This window comes from Gossypium hirsutum, chromosome A04 (assembly GCF_007990345.1).
Source record: "Gossypium hirsutum isolate 1008001.06 chromosome A04, Gossypium_hirsutum_v2.1, whole genome shotgun sequence".
Lineage (NCBI taxonomy): Eukaryota > Viridiplantae > Streptophyta > Magnoliopsida > Malvales > Malvaceae > Gossypium > Gossypium hirsutum.
In genome coordinates, this window is record NC_053427.1 from 26,424,158 (window position 1) to 26,445,659 (window position 21,502).

General features: G+C 37.2%; 1 non-coding gene across 1 annotated transcript; it reads right to left on the reverse strand.

The window, feature by feature from the left end:
- Positions 1–233: 233 nt before the first annotated feature.
- On the reverse strand, positions 234–340 carry LOC121228585 (small nucleolar RNA R71). The gene has a single exon (XR_005926161.1). It is a non-coding gene; the product is annotated as a small nucleolar RNA R71 (small nucleolar RNA).
- Positions 341–21,502: the final 21,162 nt, after the last annotated feature.

Sequence of the window (21,502 nt, forward strand, 5' to 3'; positions counted from 1 at the left end):
ATGGCTTGCAGGATGAGGATCCCAACGCTCACTTAGCAAACTTCTTGGAACTATGCAATACATTTAAAATTAATGGTGTTTCTGATGATGCCATTCATCTTTGGTTATTCCCTTTTTCATTGAGAAACAAAGCTAAACAGTGGTTGAACTCATTACCACGAGGGTCAATCACTACTTGGGAACAAATGACCGAAAATTTTCTATTAAAATATTTTTTGCCAGCTAAAATGGCTAAATTACGTAATGATATCTCTTCGTTTGTGCAGATGGACTTAGAAACTCTTTACGATGCATGGGAGAGATACAAAGACTTACTGAGAAGGTGCCCTCACCATGGGTTACCGCTTTGGCTACAGGTTCAAACATTCCATAATGGCCTGAATCCTTTGACTCGACAAATGGTTGATGCAGCTTCTGGTGGAACCATCAATAATAAAACACCTGAAGATGTCTATGAGTTTATAGAGGATATGTCACTGAATAACTATCAGTGGCAAGTCATAAGGACTAAGCCAACTAAAACAGCAGGCGTTTATAACGTTGATTTGGTTACTATGCTGTCAAATCAGGTAGAACTTCTAAACAAAAAGATTGATGGTTTACTTGGTTCTACTCAGGTACATCCAGTAATGAGGTGCGAGACAAATGGAGGAGGAGCATGCACAGAGTATCAACCCTTCAACCCTAGCATCGAGGAGGAACAAGTCCAATATATGGGTAACAATAACTCTCGATCCCAAAATAACCCATATAATGACACTTACAATGCAGGTTGGAGGAACCACCCCAATTTCCCGTGGGGCGGTCAAGGAAATCAAAGACCACAACATCCTCCGGGTTTTCAATAACCACCCTACCAATAGGAAAAGAAGCCAAACCTTGAAGAGATGCTTTTAAAGCTTATTTCGGTGTCAGAAACTCATTTTCAGAATACCGAGACAGCACTTAAAAATCAACAAGTGTCGATCCAAGGGCTCGAAACTCAGATAAGCCAGCTTTCCAAACTAATCTCTGAAAGACCACTAGGAAGTTTACCTAGTACCACTAAATCAAAAGAGCATGTAAGAGCAGTTACACTAAGGAGTGGAAAAGTGCTAGCGAAATCTGAAAAGAAGCTAACACAAGAAGCCGTGATGAGCGAAAGGGGGGAAGAAAAACCCAAAAATAATGACAAACCAGTGCCGAAGGTGTACAGCCCAAATTTTGCCCGGGCTAAAAAGCCCAACATCTAAAAACCCAACAACCTCCAAAGCCCAATCACCTAAACCCTAATGGCCCATTTATGAAATCAAAAAAATAAAAAAAAAATCCAAATATCTTCACTCCAACCACCCCACTAAACCACTCCACTAAACCACTCCAACCACCCCACTAAACCACCCCAACCACCCCAACCACCCCACTAAACCACTCCACTAAACCATCCCAACCACTCCACTTGCCTACAAAAAAATTAGTTGTAAAATTTGGCTATAAAAGCCATTCAAGACTATGTTAAAAAAGGGTTTTTGTTTTTTGGAAAGGCTAGTTTTTGGAGATTAATCAAAGATCAAAGCAAAAGAGGTTTCTTTTGTCTATTCTCATCTTAAGTTCTTTGTTTGTTTATTGTTTTCCTTTCAATTTTATTTTGTTTTTTTTATACGAAAGTAAAAATAAAAGTAAGAAGCTTACCCATATTTTCATTACCGAAAAAGGTTTTTTTGAGGTCCGGCCGCCGTCGGCCCGTGGGGGTCCGTGACCGAAGCAAAGCCGGACCAATGGCCGGATTTAGAAAGGAGGGAGAGAGTGTTATTTTTAATATTGTTATTATTTTCTATTATTATTATTATTATTACTAATACCACTATTATCATCATTATTACTATTATATTATAATACATTTTCATTATTATTACTATTGTGTTTTTACTATTATTATTATTATATTTCCCTTTTTTTTGTATTTACTTATACGTTATTATTTTTTATATTAACTAATTTAATAAATATATATTTTTTAGCATATTTATTTTATTTACGTATCATTACTTTTATTTTATTATTTCATCATCTATTCTACTTATAGTTTTTTTAAATAATTTCAAACGTTTAGCTTATTCATTATTTCCCTTTCTTATTATTTGTTCGACTCATTTATCTTACCTTCGTATTTATCGTTACTATTCATATTTATGTTTATGTTTATCTTGTTATAGTTATTGATTTTTATTTGTTATGCATTCTTTATTATCTCGTCCCATCACGAATTTAGGTTTTATCTAACCCAATAATAATTCTTTCATAAAAGTAAATATTCCGTATTTGATAATTCGAGACAATCATGCCCTAACTTACTAGGTTTTGACTCTTCTCATTTAATCTAAATACGGAATACTCTTTTAAATCACAATACGAGTTTTGAATAATACTTATTTTCAGAAGTACAAGGTGTTGTGCCCTAACTTACTAGGTATAACACTTTGTCACCTCGAAGTAAGAATTTGTTTTAAAATAAAGGCAGTATTCGGTATTAGGAAATTCGAGAAAACGTGCCCTAACTTACTGGGTTTCGACTTTTCTTGTTTATCCTAAATAGCCGAACAACCTTTTTAAAAAAAAATTAGAATATATGATTTTTAAATAAAGGCAAGCTCATTCTCAAAGTTTGAGATGTCGTGTCCTAAATTATTTGGCGTGACGTTTTATTACTTCGAGATGAGAGAGTCTTTAACGTTTGTTTTAATCTATTCGGTCATTTTCAAATTAGCATTTTTACGAAGAGGGGTCGTATTTCAATGTCTTTCAATCTTTCAATTTTCGACACTAAGATATTAATTAATCAACTAGGTACCAAATTTTGGGCGTTACGAGGGTGCTAATCCTTCCACGTGCGTAACCGACTCCCGAACCTATTTTCTTGATTTACGTGGACCAAAATCATTGTTTAAATAAATCAAACCATTTATTAAAAACAACCACTTTTACAAGGTGATCCAATCACATCTAAAAAGATTGGTGGCGACTCCCGTTTTCGTTTTTCTCCAAGTCGATCCCCGTTTTTTTTCAAAAAAAATGGTTACGACAGCTTGGCGACTCCACTGGGGAGTTTTATAAGAGAGTCAAGCCACAAGTTGATTAACTTTTGTCTTTTTTCGAAAATTGAGAATTTGGTTTTGATATACGATCTCTTCATTGCGTTTCACCCGTTTTTCGTACTGTTTTCATCATTTTATTCTTATTTTCTTTAATCATTTCAAGTTTTTATGCATATATCTTCTCGCATTGCATTGCATGACCATTGTGGTCACACCCTTAAGTGGGAGTGAGAAGCTACGCCTTCATAAGGTTTTCACCTCCGTGTAGGATATTGGATCACTTTCGGAATACATCCGTACCTATGGTTTTGTGAGATTTTCATCTCCGTGTAGCCATAGGGAAATGTATTCCCCTGAATTGAACTCGATTCAAATGAGCCTATAATGGGTGAGGATCGAGGAATCTGCTGGTTCAGGTACCCTTACTCTAAAACCAAACCACATATAGAGAGACCTAGGAGCCCACACTAGGTAGAGCCACTCCGAACCCCTAGTGGTCACCCGAATTGCTTTATTTGTTATTTATTTATCCTGCACTAACGTGTTTTATTTTTGTTTTGTTTATAATTGCATTACATTACATCATCCTAGGAAGGAGGTGTTCATTCATATTTGATTGCTAAATAGAATAGTTTGTCATAAGAAAACTGATTTCTTGATAAAATGGATTATAATACGGTTGTCTAAATATGGTCCAGGTGAACACATGAAAGAACTGATAGCCCGTGAAGAAATGCAAGACTTTGCTTCATTGCCTGAAGACAGAAACTGACAAAGACTATTCGAGAGCCGTCACGTCTTGACCTTCTTAAAGGAGCTGACAAGTATCACAGTAATAAGTGAGCAACGAGTCGCAGCCTAGATCGAGCAAAAAAGGAGTTAATATAGACAACTATTGGGGAATTCGTCAGACTCGACCATAAGATCCGGATATAAAGAGGAAGATAGGTGTCTTCACTTGGAATATGAGAGAAAAGCCGTATATGTAGTCCGTTTTATGTAAAGGAATTTGCTTTCTAGAAAAGCTGTTCTAATAAAATTAAATTTAGAATCAATGCCTTCCTTTTTTTTGCATTCATGCATTTGCATTACATTACATCAAAGAAAAGAATGTGTTGATTCGAAATTCGATTCCTAAATAGAATAGTTTGTCATAAGGAAATGTATTTCTTGATAAAGTAAATTATAGTGTGGTCACCTAAATATAGTCCAAGTAAACACGATGAGAGAAAACTGGTAGTTCACGGAGGAATACATGATGTAATTGCCAGAGATTCAAGCCAACAAAGGCATGACGAGAGAAGCTGGAAGTCCACGAAGGAATACATGACTTGATTTAATTGCCAACGAAGATTATCCAAGAGCCGGCACTTTTTTATGAGTATCATAGAGATAAGCGAGCAAGTGATCGAGGCTCAGATTAAGCAGTAAGGAACTAGCAAATGCATCTTTTGGAGAATTTACAGGATTCGACCATGAAGAAAAGATTAGCGTTTACTTGGACTATGAAGGGCAATACCGCATATGTAATCTATTTTCATGTAAAGAAATATGTTTTCTAGAAAAGTTATTCTAATGGAATTGAATTTAAGATCAACATCTTCCTTTCTTTTCCATTCATTCCATACATTTGCATTACATTGCAACATTTGCATTAAACTTTCACTAAAGAACCCTGATTAAACAAAATTATTTAAGTTAATTTGGAAACCAACGAGAATCAAGCAACCGAACACAGCTACTATACCCGCCGTAAAACCAAAGCAATGGACCAGAGGTTAGAAAGGATAGAACAAATACAAAGGGAGATGCAAGAACAATTACAAGCGCAGATGCAAGAGCAACTGGCTAAGATACAACAAGATATGAAGGAAAAAATGGAAGAATCCCAAAATAATCTGATAGGCCAGTTGGCGCAGTTGCTGGCTAGAGAACGCGAGAAAGGGAAGAGTACTATGGGGAACAATAATGAAGACCCTATCTATCCTCCAAGCTTTGCTCCGGTAAACACTCAACCACAACCGGAGGTGCATCCACAAACGGTACCCGTCACTATCAGGTCCCAGCAATACCAGGCCAATGCCTCAACACTAATGAATATTCTTATAGGATCGGGCTCTAATCCTGGGGATAATCCAGCCAATCTATTGGTCCTGGACCTTGATGACATGGCAGAAATGGAGAAAGGAAAAGTAGACATGGAAAAACAACTCGATGATAGGTGTAAATGTCTTGAAGAAAAGTTTAAAGCAATGGAGACTGCTGATTACCGTGGCAGGATCGACGCTAAGGACTTAAGCTTGGTCCCATATCTGGTGCTCCCACCAAAATTTAAAACTCCGGAGTTCGAAAAGTATAATGGGACGAGCTGCCCTGAAGCTCATATTACGATGTTCTATCGAAGGATGACAGGGTATGTTAACAATGACCAGCTTTTGATCTACTATTTCTAAGATAGTCTGATCGGATCTGCGGCCAAGTGGTATAACCAGCTCAACCGTGCCCAAATTGGTTCATGGAAGGACTTGGCTCAAGCTTTCATGAAACAATACGGTCACGTGACAAACATAGCACCCGACAGAATTACTCTACCAAAAATGGAAAAGAAGCCAGGTGAGAGCTTCAGGTAGTATGCACAACGGTGGAGGGAAATAGCGATGCAAGTCCAGCCACCTCTCTTGGAGAAGGAAACGACCATACTCTTCATTAATACTTTGAAGGCCCCATTCATCACCCATATGATTGGGAATACTACCAAAAGTTTTTCCGATATAGTAATGGTAGGTAAGATGATTGAGAATGCCATAAGAGGTGGCAAGATTGAAGTTGGAGAAACTACCAACAGGTCAGTTCCAAAGAAAAGGGAGAATGAAGTGAACAGTACGAGCTCATGCAATAGAGATCACTCAAGGTCAATAACTGTCAATCAACCAAAGGTAACTACGAGGAGGGAACAAGGTTCGACAAAGCAGGAATCAAGTGTAAGGCAAAATTTTGAAAAGCTCCAATTTACGTCAATCCCAATGTCATATAAGGAGTTATATCAACGTTTATTTGATTCACATGTGGTGTCCCCATATTATATAAAGTCGTTGCAGCCCCCGTACCCCAAATGGTATGATTCAAACGCTCAATGTGATTATCATGCGGGAGTATCGGGGCATTCAATAGAAAACTGTATTGCCTTCAAGAAGACGGTTGAAAGACTCTTTGAGATGGGGATTGTGAAGTTTGATGATACCCCTGGTACAAAGAGTGCGTTACCAAATCACGATGACAAGAGCAAATGATTAAAGGACTCTGTCAAAGATGGAAAAATAAGAAGAGGATTAGTAGCATTGGATCCTGAGTGGAGAAACTTGTGAGGCATTCGTCCTCACAAACTTGGAAATGTTTTGAATGATTAGTCTGTAGAGGAACCTCTTGTAGTTTTTAGAGCTAATCTAGAGTAATATTCAAAACATGGTTGTTGCTTTAAGCCTAGAAGTAATTAAACCCCTTTTGTGAAATAGGCTTGTGTCCTAGGTCTTTATTTCAATAAAATGCATCTTTTTGAGCAAATATTCTTTGATTTCATCTCATACGGTACAAATAATTGTTCTTAGATTCTTTTTTTCTTTGGAATTTATTTCAAATATTCATTTATTCTTCATTCATGATCATACCATACAAATAATCATCCTTAGAATCATTTATTCTTTGGAATCTGCCTTCAGCGGGTCCCCAGATATCAATGATGTGAGTAACGTTGTCATTGACTCCGAGTCTCCTTTTGAGCGAAATATGGGCCTAAAGGGATCTCAACACTCTGAAGATGATAGAGATGTAGACTACTCTCTGATTTGTTAAGGATGGTAGAGTAAGATGAAAACAGATCCTCTCTTACAAAAAGACAGTAGGCCTAGGACAAGAGAAAGAGGCAAACATCGGAGTCTGCATTACCACAAAGGCAAAGCGAGACGTCATTGAGTCACTTCCGAGAATTTAAATATTTTTTGCACTATCATATCAAGATACGCCTGGCTACTAAGACAGAAGGATGTTGTAGGGTTTTGAATGACATATGCTAATGGTTTTACGATGGCTAGGCTAATCATGAGATTTGGGTTCTGCTAGTCTACCATAGAAAGGGATTGCATCAGTATGCCATAAATGCCAAACTTATAGAGAGAAAATTCATATGCCCCTTCATTTTTTTCGACTTTCTCTATGTGAGGCATGGAGATTATTGGGCCAATCTCATCGAAGGCTTCTAACAAGCATCAATTACTTCACCAAGAGGGTGAAAGTCGTTTCATATGTCAATCATTAAAAAAAAAGAATCATGAAAGATGACTGAGACTTGTAAATATCGACATAAGAAGTCATCATGTGCCCTCTATGCTCATCGAACGTCAGCCAGGACCTTAGTTGGGGCAACACATTGCTCGTTGGTTTATGGGATAGAATCGGTTTTGAAGATGAGATTCCTTTCCTCTGAGTCTCGTCAGAGCTGAAGTTAGATAAGGTAAAATGGATCTAGTCCTGATAAGATCAATTGAATTTGAAGAAAGAGGGTCCAAAGCTATCTATCGAGGTCTAATACACCGGAAATGATTAATGCGAACTTACTATAAAGAGGTTTATCCTAGAGAGTTCCACGAGGGGAACTTGATAGTGAAGAATATCCTTCCTATACAAAAGGACTTCAGAGAAAAGTGGATGCTGAACTGAAAAAGACCTTATGTAGTAAAGAAGGCCTGTTCTGGAGAGGCATTGATATTAACCGAAATGGATGGCAAAGATTTGCCCAAGTCAGTGAATTCAAATCCAGTCAAGGAGTGTATTCTACCTAAAAAGGGAGAAGCCAAGGTGAAAACTTGCAAAGAGAGCCCGAAAAAAAACACAAAAAAACAAAACAAAAAAAATTCTAAAAAAAAAGAAGAAAAAAAAGAGAAGCTAGGGTGAAACCCCGCAAATGGAGCCTTGAGACTAAAAGGGTTTCGAGTTGAAAACCCGAAAAGGGCAGCTCAAATTTGGATCAAAGTGGGGCATACATTAGTGTTGCTATGCCTGAATTAACAATGAAGAAGTATGCTACGTCTTGGGGCATCTACAAAGTACTCCGGATCCCCTAAACACATATTGAGCTCAGAAAGGTCCTCAAGAAGTTGGTATAGAGAAGCTCAGGCTGCGATATTTGGGGCATCTAGCTTCCATTTTGCCCATTTTGAATTTGTTATCTAGATATGTCCAAATAAATTTTCTTCTTATTGCAATGCTATCTTTGATTAAATCATTTGTTTTGAGTTGATTTCCTTCTTATTGCATTTGCAATCTTTTTGATTAATTTATCCATTTCGAGTTATGCTCCTAATCAATTTCCTTCTTGTTCATTGTTTTGATATTTTTCAAGCATTTTGCATTGAAATAATGATTAATGGACTAATAACACTTTCACAAAAGAAGTTTTACATATTACTCTGGAAGTTTCTAAATAATACAAGAACCTGAAACAGGACTATTGTTTAGAACTCACCAAGCCTAAGGGTTGGAAATATTATCTCTTTGGACTCTTTATTGGTTGAACCAAAAGACAAGACATTTCGTCAGTGATACAACCTCGACAAATGACGAGCAATGTCAACCTAAGTGTAAAAGGGGGTCATTCTTGAGAAAAGAAAATGATACTCTGCATTCATATACATCTGGTCATTATACCCAGGGAATTGTGTAACAGATCGAGCTGATTGAAGATGATACAAATCCTATGCCTTTGAGTTGCAGCGAAATGGATGGAAGAAACCAAATGTTATTCCTCTGAAATTACTGTAGGAGGCACAAACTTTATGTCCCAAAAGGTACAGTGAAAGATACTCTGAAATTACAGCGGGGCAAGCTTGCTGAGCAAAATGTGATTGTTTCTTTGACTTTTCTGTCAAGAATACCAGCTGAACAAGATGCCAGCGTAATACGTCAGCGATAATGTCCTAATGAACAACGAACGATGATACCTTAAGCCTTTTTAAAAAAGGCTCATGACATTTCTACAATAACACATCTAGTTAGGAGCATTTGATTCATTTCATAACATCCTAATTATTTGACATAAAGCATCACATTTAGTTAAGAGCATTTGATTCATTTCAATCATAGCATCCTAATTATTTGGCATAAGCATGGATACATGAAACTGATTTTACAGATCATGTTCCTCAGAGGATAGTGTAGTAGAATCAGTGAATTCACAAGTCTTAACCCCCTAAGCAGTGGGGCAACAAGCTGAAGATATCCAAGATAATTTGGCATCTCTGTATCAGGCGGAGAGCAGATCGAAGACATAGCTGATTTGGCTTTCACGTGTTTACGTTGAAGCAAATCTAAGATGATTTGGCATCTCTGTATTCTCAGAGAACAAATCAAAGTCTAGCATCTACATTTCGACGGAAGGCAGACACATAGTAGATCCAACCTTCAGATGTTTATACTGAAGTAGATCCAAGATGGTTTGGCATCCTTGTGCTTACAAGGAGCAAATCGAAGACATAGCTAATTTGGCTTTCACGTGCTTACGTTAAAGCAAATCTAAGATGATTTGGCATCTCTGTATTGTTAAAGAACAAATTGAAGTCTGGTATCTCCACTTCGATGGAGGGTAGACACATAGCAGATCCAACCTTCAAATGTTTATACTGAAGTAGATCCAAGATGGTTTGGCATCCTTGTGCTTACAAGGAGCAAATCAAAGACATAGCTGATTTGGCTTTCACGTGTTTACGTTGAAGCAAATCCAAGATAATTTGGCATCTCTGTAGCGGCGGAGAGCAGATCGAAGGTTGCAGATTTGGCATCCCTGTGTTTATAGGGAATAGATCGAAGATAGTAGATCTGGCATTCCTGTGCTTACAGTGAATCAGATCGAAGATTTTAGCATGGCATCCTTATACTTATAGAGAACAAGTTGAAAACAGCAGATTTGGCATCCCTGTGCTTGTAGGGAATAGATCAAAGATAATAGATCTGACATTCATGTGCTTACAGTGAAGCAGATCGAAGATTTCAGCATGGCATCCTTGTACTTATAGGGAACAAGTTGAAAACAACAGATTTGGCATCCCCGAGCTTATAGGGAACAGATCAAAGATAGCAGATCTGACATTCTTGTGCTTACAGTGAAGCAGATCGAAGATTTCAGCATGGCATCCCTGTGCTTATAGGGAACAAGTTAAAAACAGCAGATTTGGCATCCCTGTGCTTATAGGGAACAAGTTGAAAACAGCAAATTTGGCATTCCTGTGCTTATAGGGAACAGATCGAAGATAGCAGATCTGACATTCCTGTGCTTACAGTGAAGTAGATCGAAGATTTCAGCATGACATCCCTGTGCTTATAGGGAACAAGTTGAAAACAGCAGATTTGGCATCCCCGTGCTTATAGGGAACAGATCGAAGATAGCAGATCTGACACTCCTATGCTTACGGTGAAGTAGATCGAAGATTTCAGCATGGCATCCCTGTACTTATAGGGAACAAGTTGAAGATAGCAGATTTGGCATCCCTGTGCTTATAGGGAACAGATCGAAGATAGCAGATCTGACTTTCCTGTGCTTACAGTGAAGTAGATCAAAGATTTCAGCATGGCATCCCTGTGCTTATAGGGAACAAGTTGAAAACAGCAGATTTGGCATCCCTGTGCTTATAGGGAACAGATCGAAGATAGCAAATCTGACATTCCTGTGCTTACAGTGAAGCAGATCGAAGATTTTAGCATGGCATGCCTGTGCTTATAGGGAACAAGTTGAAGATAGCAGATTTGGCATCCCTGTGCTTATAGGGAACAGATCGAAGATAGCAGATCTGACATTCCTGTGCTTACAGTGAAGCAGATCGAAGATTTCAGCATGGCATTCCTGTGCTTTTAGGGAACAAGTTGAAGATCGCAGATTTGGCATCCCTGTGTTTATAGGGAATAGATCGAAGATAGCAGATCTGACATTCCTGTGCTTACAGTGAAGCAGATCAAAGATTTCAGCATGGCATCCCTGTGCTTTTAGGGAACAAGTTGAAGATCGCAGATTTGGCATCCCTGTGTTTATAGGGAACAGATCGAAGATAACATATATGACATTCCTGTGCTTACAGTGAAGCAGATCGAAGATTTCAGCATGGCATCCCTGTGCTTATAGGGAACAAGTTGAAAATAGTAGATTTGGCATCCCTGTGCTTATAGGGAACAGATCGAAGATAGCAGATCTGACATTCCTGTGCTTACAGTGAAGCAGGTCGAAGATTTCAGCATGGCATCCCTATGCTTATAGGGAACAAGTTGAAAACAGCAGATTTGGCATCCCTGTGCTTATAGGGAACCGATCGAGATAGCAGATCTGACATTCCTGTGCTTACAATGAAGCAGATCGAAGATTTTAGCATGGCATCCCTGTGCTTATAGGGAACAAGTTGAAAATAGCAGATTTGGCATCCCTATGCTTATAGGGAACAGATCGAAGATAACAGATCTGACATTCATGTGCTTACAGTGAAGCAGATCGAAGATTTTAGCATGGCATCCCTGTGTTTATAGGGAACAAGTTGAAAATAGCAGATTTGGCATCCCTGTGCATATAGGGAATAGATCGAAGATAGCAGATCTGACATTCCTGTGCTTACAGTGAAACAGATCGAAGATTCCAGCATGGTATCCCTGTGTTTATAGGGAACAAGTTGAAAATAGTAGATTTGGCATCCCTGTGCTTATAGGGAACAGCTCGAAGATAACGGATTTGGCGTCTCTGTATTAACAGAGAGCAGATCAAAGATGACAGACTTGGCGTCTCTGTATTAGACGGGGAGCAAATCAAAGATAGCAGATATCGCCTTCCTGAGTTGCAGTGAAGCAGATTGAAGCCATCAAGAGGCCATTTAAAGAAGATCAAGGATTAAGAACTCAAGACTCGGCTAGCTCGGGCAAAATTGGTCCTTTTATAGTCTTTGCTCTATTCTCGTTACACTACAACAAGCAAAGAGGGGCAGCTGTACAGCCCAAATTTTGCCCGGGCTAAAAAGCCCAACATCTAAAAACCCAACAGCCCAAACCCAACAACCTCCGAAGCCCAATCACCTAAACCCTAATGGCCCATTTATGAAATAAAAAAAAATCCAAATATCTTCACTCCAACCACCCCACTAAACCACTCCACTAAACCATCCCAACCACTCCTCTTGCCTACAGAAAAATTAGTTGTAAAATTTGGCTATAAAAGCCATTCAAGACTATGTCAGAAAAGGGATTTTGTTTTTTGGAAAGGCTAGTTTTTGGAGATTAATCAAAGATCAAAGCAAAAGAGGTTTCTTTTGTCTATTCTCGTCTTAAGTTCTTTGTTTGTTTATTGTTTTCCTTTCAATTTAATTTTATTTTTTATACAAAAGTAAAAATAAAAGTAAGAAGCTTACCCATATTTTTATTACCGAAAAAGGTTTTTTTGAGGTCCGACCGTCGTGTACGGTGGCGCCGACGGTGGCCCGTGGGGGTCCATGACCGAAGCAAAGCCGGACCAATGGCCGGATTTAGAAAGAAGAGAGAGTGTGTTATTTTTAATATTGTTATTATTTTCTATTATGATTATTATTATTACTAATACCACTATTATCATCATTATTACTATTATATTATAATACCTTTTCATTATTATTACTATTGTGTTTTTACTATTATTATTATTATATTTCCCTTTTTTTGTATTTACTTATACGTTATTATTTTTTATATTAACTAATTTAATAAATATATATTTTTTAGCATATTTATTTTATTTACGTATCATTACTTTTATTATTATTATTTCATCATCTATTCTACTTATAGTTTTTTTAAAATAATTTCAAACGTTTAGCTTATTCATTATTTCCCTTTTTTATTATTTATTCGACTCATTTATCTTACCTTCGTATTTATCGTTACTATTCATATTTGTGTTTATGTTTATCTTGTTATAGTTATTGATTTTTATTTGTTATGCATTCTTTATTATATCGTTCCATCACGAATTTAGGTTTTATCTAACCCAATAATAATTCTTTCATAAAAGTAAATATTCCGTATTTGATAATTCGAGACAATCATGCCCTAACTTACTGGGTTTTGACTCTTCTCATTTAATCTAAATACGGAATACTCTTTTAAATCAAAATACGAGTTTTGAATAATACTTATTTTCGGAAGTACAAGGTGTTGTGCCCTAACTTACTAGGTATAACACTTTGTCACCTCGAAGTAAGAATTTATTTTAAAATAAAGGCAGTATTCGGTATTAGGAAATTCGAGAAAACGTGCCCTAACTTACTGGGTTTCGACTTTTCTTGTTTATCCTAAATAACCGAACAACCTTTTTTTAAAAAAATTTAGAATATATGAATTTTAAATAAAGGCAAGCTCATTCTCAAAGTTTGTGATGTCGTGTCCTAACTTACTGGGCGTGACGTTTTATTACTTCGAGATGAGAGAGTCTTTAACTTTTGTTTTAATCTATTCGGTCATTTTCAAATTAGCGTTTTTACGAAGAGGGATCGTATTTCAATGTCTTTCAAGCTTTCAATTTTCGACACTAAGATATTAATTAATCAACTAGGTACCAAATTTTGGGCGTTACGAGGGTGCTAATCCTTCCTCGTGCGTAACCGACTCCCGAACCTGTTTTCTTGATTTACGTGGACCAAAATCGTTGTTTAAATAAATCAAACCATTTATTAAAAATAACCACTTTTACAAGGTGATCCAATCACACCTAAAAAGATTGGTGGCGACTCCTGTTTTCGTTTTTCTCCAAGTCGATCCCCGTTTTTTTCAAAAAAAATGGTTACGACAGAAGGCATATAAACCACCAGTTCCATACCCAGAAAAATTAAAAAAAGACCGCATTGATGCACAATTCAGTAAGTTCCTTGAACTTTTTAAGCAATTACATATCAACTTACCTTTTGTTGAAGTCATCTCGCAGATGCCTACATACGTAAATTTTTTTGAAGGAGTTTCTAACAAATAAAAGGAAGTTCGAGGACGTATCTACAGTAGAACTCAACGAGGAGTGCTCAGTCATACTCCAAAACAAATTTCCAACCAAACTGAAAGATCCAGGAAGTTTTACTATTCCTTGCTTAATTGGTAGTCTAAATGTTGAGAAAGCACTAGCTGATTTAAGCGATAGCATTAATCTGATGCCATATAAAATGTTCAAACAACTTGCTCTTGGGGAACCTAAACCCACTAGGATGAGTATTCAATTAGGCAATAGATCTATTAAATATCTTAGGGGTATTATAGAAGATGTACTTGTGAAAGTAGATAAATTCATATTTCCTATTGACTTTGTTGTGCTTGACATGGACGAAGATGTGGAAGTACCTTTAATTTTAGGGCACCCATTTTTAGTTACTACTAAGGCTGTAATCGATGTGGGTGACGGTAAATTGGTACTTAGAGTAGGTGACGAGGAGATTATCTTTAAAATTTATGGTGCTATGAGGTTTTCTAGGGAACGGGATGATTCATGTTATTTTATTGACTATATTGATCATACTACTCAAGACTCTTTTCAGGAAATTATATAGGAGGACACGATGGAACTGTATCTAGCTCAAGAATAGGAGACAGATGACGAACCTAATGAGCATTCTTCAAGACAAGAAGAGTATGAGTGCATTAAGATAAATGATGAAATTAAGCAAAAACCCTCTATTGACGAGCCTCCTAAACTGGAACTTAAACAATTACCAAACCACTTGGAGTACGCATTCCTTGGAAATAATTCTACATTACCAGTTATTATTGCTTCTAACTTGCAACCCAAGGAGAAAGAGGAATTGATCCAAGTATTAAAAGAACATAAAAAGGCCATAGCTTGGAAAATTTCTAACATTAAAGGAATCATCCCTTCTTTTTGCACCCACAAAATTTTGATGGAAGATGAATACAAACCGCGTGTGCAAGCTCAAAGACGACTAAACCCCAACATGAAGGAAGTTGTAAAAGCTGAGGTAATTAAACTTCTAGATGCTGGGATTATTTATCCTATTTCTAACAGTTCTTGGGTAAGTCCAGTGCAGGTTGTCCCTGAGAAAGGCGGCATGATGGTTGTGACCAACGAGAAGAATGAATTAATTCCAATAAGGACAGTCACAGGATGAAGAGTTTGCATCGATTACAGGAAACTGAATGATGCCATAAGAAAAGATCATTTCCTCTTGCCATTCATTGATCAAATGTTAGAAAGATTATCTGGGCACATATACTACTACTTCTTAGACGGACTCTCTGGCTACTTCCAAATCCCAATAGCTCTTGAAGATCAAGAAAAGATGACATTCACATGCCCATATGGTACGTTCGCTTATCGTAGAATGCCTTTTGGATTATTAATGCTCCTGCCACTTTTCAGCGCTGTATGATGGCTATCTTTGACGAACTTGTAGAAGATATCATGGAAATATTTATGGATGATTTCTCGGTATTCGGTAACTCTTTTCATCTCTGTCTTAAAAATTTAAAATGAGTTTTAATAAGATGTGAGGAAACAAACCTTGTGCTTAACTGGGAGAAATGTCACTTCATGGTTCAAGAAAGTATTGTATTAGGGCATAAAATTTCTAGTGAAGGGATTGAAGTAGACAAATCTAAAATAGAAACAATCAAAAAATTACCCCCTCCTAGTTCGGTTAAGGCTATTAGAAGCTTTTTAGGATATGCTGGTTTTTATAGAAGATTTATTAAGGATTTTTCTAAAATAACTAAGCCTTTGACTAAATTGCTAGAAAAAGATATACCTTTTAATCTCAATCAGGAATGTTTAGAAGCATTTAATACTTTAAAGGATAAATTAATTAATGCTACAATCATAATTGCACCTGATTGGAACTTACCATTTGAATTAATGTGTGATGCGAGTGATTTTGCAGTAGGTGCGGTATTGGGACAGCGAAGAGACAAGCATTTTCAACCTATCTATTATGCTAGCAAAACTTTGACAGTTGCACAAGAGAATTATACTACTACGGAAAAAGAATTGCTAGCTGTGGTTTTTGCATTTGATAAATTTCGATCATATCTCATATTGTCTAAAGTTGTTGTTTACACTGACCATTCCGCCCTTCGCTACCTTTTAACTAAAATTGATGCAAAACCTCGACTCATTCGATGGATTCTCCTATTGCAGGAATTTGACTTGGAAATTTAGGATAAGAAAGGAGCTGAAAATCTCGCAGTTGATCATCTGTCCAGGCTTGAGAACTCCAATACCAAAGAACTAGATGAAGTTGAAATAAATGATTCATTTCCTGAAGAAAAATTTTTCACTATATCTGACCTCGAGGTACCTTGGTTTGCAGACATTGCAAATTTTTTAGCCGCTAACATTATCCCAAAAGGGTTAACACACCAGCAAAAGAAGCGATTCTTTAATGATGTGAAAAGCTACTTTTGGGATGACCCCTGTCTTTTTCGCAGATGTGCAGATCAAGTCATTAGAAGATGCGTTACAAGATCAGAAACATTAAAAATACTGGAACATTGCCACTAAGGGACAACTGGAGGACACTATAGTGGAACTAAGACCGCACATAAAATACTTGAATCAGGTTTTTACTAGCCCTCATTATTCAAATATGCTAACAGGTACGTTACTTCATGTGACGAATGTTAACGGACAGGTAACATATCTAAACGTGATGAAATGCCTCAAAACTATATGCTTTCATGTGAAATATTTGACGTTTGGGGTATCCATTTCATGGGTCCATTCCCCTATTCATTTGGGAATAAATACATCTTAGTAGTAGTAAATTATATGTCCAAATGGGTGGAAGCCCAAGCTCTGCCTACTAATGATGCTAGAGTGGTAGTACATTTCCTTAAGAAACTCTACTCGAGATTCGGAACGCCTAGAGAAATTATCAGTGACAGGGGCACTCATTTTTGTAATACCAAATTTGAAAAAACTCTTAAGAAATATAGAGTTCATCATAGAACAGCCACCCCATACCATCCTCAAACTAATGGACAAGTTGAAGTGGCAAACCGAGAAATCAAACTGATTCGTGAAAAAATAGTATAATCAAACAGAAAAGATTGGGTGATGAAAGTAGATGATGCCTTGTGGGCTTACAGAACTGCTTTTAAGACCCCCATAGGGACATTACCATACAGACTTGTTTATGCAAAAAGTTGTCATCCACCATTTGAACTAGAGTATAAGGCTTTTTGGGCTATTAAATTTCTAAACCTTGATCCCGAACTTGCAGAAAAAAATAGGTTGATGCAGCTAAATGAACTTGCTGAGTGGCGAGCCAATGCATACGAAAACTCACGCCTATACAAGAAAGCAACAAAGCGGCGCCATGACACTCGTTTAAAGCAACGAAAACAATTTGAGGTTGGAGATCTTGTCCTCCTATACAACTCAAGACTCAAATTGTTTCCTGGGAAACTTAAATCATGATGGTCAGGACCTTTCGTAATTCAATCTGATCTGCCATATGGCACAATAGAGGTAAGTCACCCATCATACGGTACTTTCAAAGTAAATGGACATCGTCTCAAATTTTATAACGGTGAGAATTTTAAAGACGATGAGAGGAGCTACGACTCCACAAATCGCCCTGAAGAAACCAACAAGGTAACAGTCGAGCTTAGACTATAAACAAGTGCTTCTCGGGAGGCAACCTGAGTACTAACATTTTTAAATTATTTAAATTTCAAGTTTTAAACATCTAGGTCACTAACAGAGTCTTTGAAGCAAAGGTTCCCAACTCCACACGGCTGATCACATGGTCATGCTTAAGGCCGTGTGACCAACACGGATGGAAACACGGTCGTGCGATACGGCCGTGCGAAAATAGGGTAAAAGTTATCTTTCCCAACACGAGATATGATAAGTGGCAACGGGCGTGCGACCTGGCCATGGTCAAATCTGCCAAACGAACACGGACGTGCGACATGCCCGAGTCTAGCACCCGTGGAAAACACTGTCAAAATGACACAGGCGTGCGAAGACCTACACGACCGTGGGAGAAGCGAACCACATCACACACGGTCATGTAACATGATCATGAAGACACATGACCTGTGGATGATTTCCCATTAGAATTGGTGAATTCGATGCTCCTAATGCTTTAATTTCATGTTTTATACTTAGGAGAGCATATGAGAGCGAAAGGAATGAGAAACAGGCCAAAAATAGAGAAAATGGGCGAAAGTACGAAATGAACACAACTTGGACCTCCTCACATGGGTAGACCACACGGCCGTGGCAATTTGGCAGGCTCGAGCACGGCCTGAAGTAATCACACACAGGCGTGTCACACGGATGTGTCCCTGTCGAACCCAAGTTGAGTCCAATTCAGAAAAGGCTAATTTTGAGGGATCTTAGGCATTCCAAAGCCTATAAATACACCCTAGAGGAAGAAGAAAAAGGAACAGAGAATAAGGGAGTAAAGAATTACTCCAAGGAAGCCGATTGATCCATCTCAGAAGCCGGATTCACCATCAAGACTAAAGATCTCTCCTCAATTTCCCCTTCAAAAGTTTTGGGTTTTCTTTATGTTTTGTATTCTTTATTATTCTGAGATGTTTTCTTATTTAGTTATGAACTAAAACCCTTAAATACCTAAGGGGAATGAAACCTAAGATGAATCTTGTTATGATTTTCTGAATTGTATGATAAATATTTAACTTGTTCTTAATTATGTGTTCTTAATTCTTGTTTTGATATCCCAAGATACTGATTCAAGATAAGCTCTTATTCAGAGGAGGAATAGACCCTGTCTAAGAGTACATTTGTCATAATTAAGAGGAGTTGTTTGCATACCTAGACATAGGGTGACAAGATTTTGCCGGATTAGAGTGAAACCTAATAAGGGGATCCATAGATCAAGTTAATGCAACCCTAGGGTGTTAATTAGAGAAATGTCTCAATTATTCAATCTAGGGATTAGACGTTATTAGTCTTGAATAGGGATAATAACATAACTTAGGGATCTCTACGGAACAAGTTAAATGAATAAATCGTCCGATTCGGAACCAAAATAATAAGTACAGTCTAGGTGGATTTTTCCTTAGGTATTGTCTTAATTCAATTGATTTTCCCAAAAGAAATTTCCCAATTCTATTCTCTGTGAATTCTTAGTTTAGATAATTAGTTAGTTAAAACAAAAACCTCTTTATTCTTAGGCTAGATAATAAAATGACAGTCATTACTAGTACTTTTAGTTCCTTTGGGTTCAACAATCCGGTCTTGCTAAAACTATACTACTGTTCAATAGGTACACTTGCCTACATCGCGATAATAGTTAGTTTCAAGAATGATTAATTATAAATATTTAAAACCTATCACGAAATCACTCGATAAAGCTTAAGGACTAAATTGAAATGAAATCAAAACATTAGGGGAAAAAGTATAATTTTGTAAAAATATGAATTTGGATTGAATTGAATAGAATGATTATTAAATAGTTGAATTTATTCATTTAGATCAAGATATACCTCGAACGGCTTTAGATCAGGGAAAAGATAAAGCTTTGGATTAATCAACTCTGTTTCTACGTTTTATTGTCGAGGTAATTTCGTACGTTAAAATAGCTTTTTAAATTGTTGTTTTAAATGCTATTACATTACATTATCATATCATGTCTCGATGAAAAAATCCAACAACGTATCGACCCATCGAATATAAAAAGGGATGATTTCGACCATCAAATATGAAAAGGGATGGTGACAACTATCGAATATGAAAAAGGATGGTTTTGACCATCGAATATGAAAAGGGATGGTGACGACCATCGAATATGAAAAAGGATGGTTTCGACCATCGTTTAACACACTTTGTGTAAGCTTCGGTAAGGGTTCAATAAAATTCACTTTGATATTAGGGAAAGGTATGAAGTATGTATATTCTTAATTATGGAAAGTATGAGTTCATATGAATTATGTTTATGAAATCTATCTTATCATATGATGATATTGTTAAGTTATGTGATTAAGCACTAATTTGTGTTGTTGGTGATGCTTAGGCTTGTGCCAAGCTTGTGTTGGATTGATTCATATTGTGTTTATGATTTACTAATTTACTAAGCATTATATGCTTACTTTATGTTATTTTTCTATGTTTTGTAGTAAATCGAAAGCTTGTTCGAGTTGAAAGATCGTCGGAAACCTATCACACTATCCATCGGCTATATTAGTAGATTTTGATGTTTTTAAGTCATGGTTATAATGGCATGTATAGGTGTTTTGTACTTGAAAAAATAGCTAATATGTTTAGTTTGTAAATAAGGTACTTTGGTTGATAGCATTTTAGCATTTTGGTGCTTGTTGGCTAATGTTGAAATGGTTAGGGATAATATGTATTGAATGGCTCTTTTGGTATGCTTGAATGTGATCTTGGTATATGGCCATTATGGTAGGTTTTGGTATGGAATTAGGTTGCAAATGTTAAGTTGATAAATGGATAAGTTATGCTTATGTTTAAGTATATTTAATGTTATGTGAATTGATGTGCCTTTTGGCAAATTGCTTGTATGAATAGATACCATAGTGATCTAGTTTGATTATGCACATTTCATGTACATTTTGAATGCTTGAAATGGGTGCAAATGGCTTTTATGTGTGTGCATGATTTGGATGAAGGAAATGGCTTGAAAATGGCCTACTTCTTGTCCACACGGCCTAAGAAACGAGTATGTGTCTCAGCCATGTGTGACACATGGCCATGCAACATTTTTGTGTGTCCCCTGTAGGTTTCAAACGGGTTGCAAGTCAGGCAGTTACACAGTCTAGCACACAGATGTGTGAGGCCATTTCAAGAGTTACACGGTTTGGCACACAAGCGTGTGGCTTGACCGTGCGACCCAAGTCAGAGAGTTGCACGGGCATGGGAACGGGCTGGGACACATTCATGTGTCCCTACTTCGAATGTCCACACGGCCTTAGACACGAGAGTGTGTCTCAACCGTGTGAGTCACATAGCTGTGTGACCCCTACAATGTGAATTTTTCTATCTTTTTCCATGAAGTTTTAAATGTTTTTGATTTAGTCCCGAATCATTTCTAAAGTGTTTCTTAGGCCTCAAGCGCTCGAATTAGGAACATTATGCATGTGTTTGATTGAATTTTGCAATGATTATGAAATGTTGGAAATGACTGATTTGAGTTATGTATTTCGGTAATGTTTTGTAACCCTCTTTTAGCGACGGATAAGGGTTAGGGGTATTACAAGAGGGGACGAAAATGTGAGGTTAGGAGAGTGGGAATAGGTTGGCAACTAGGTCTAGGTTCAGTGAACCTCTTCTATGGCAAGGATGAGAAGTTTTGGCAAGGGAAGGAGACATAGAGTGAAAAGGGGGATCATGCACCCTCAACTTAAGGTAAGTTTGTCTCTTAATGGAGGAAAAAAATCCTCCTAAATAT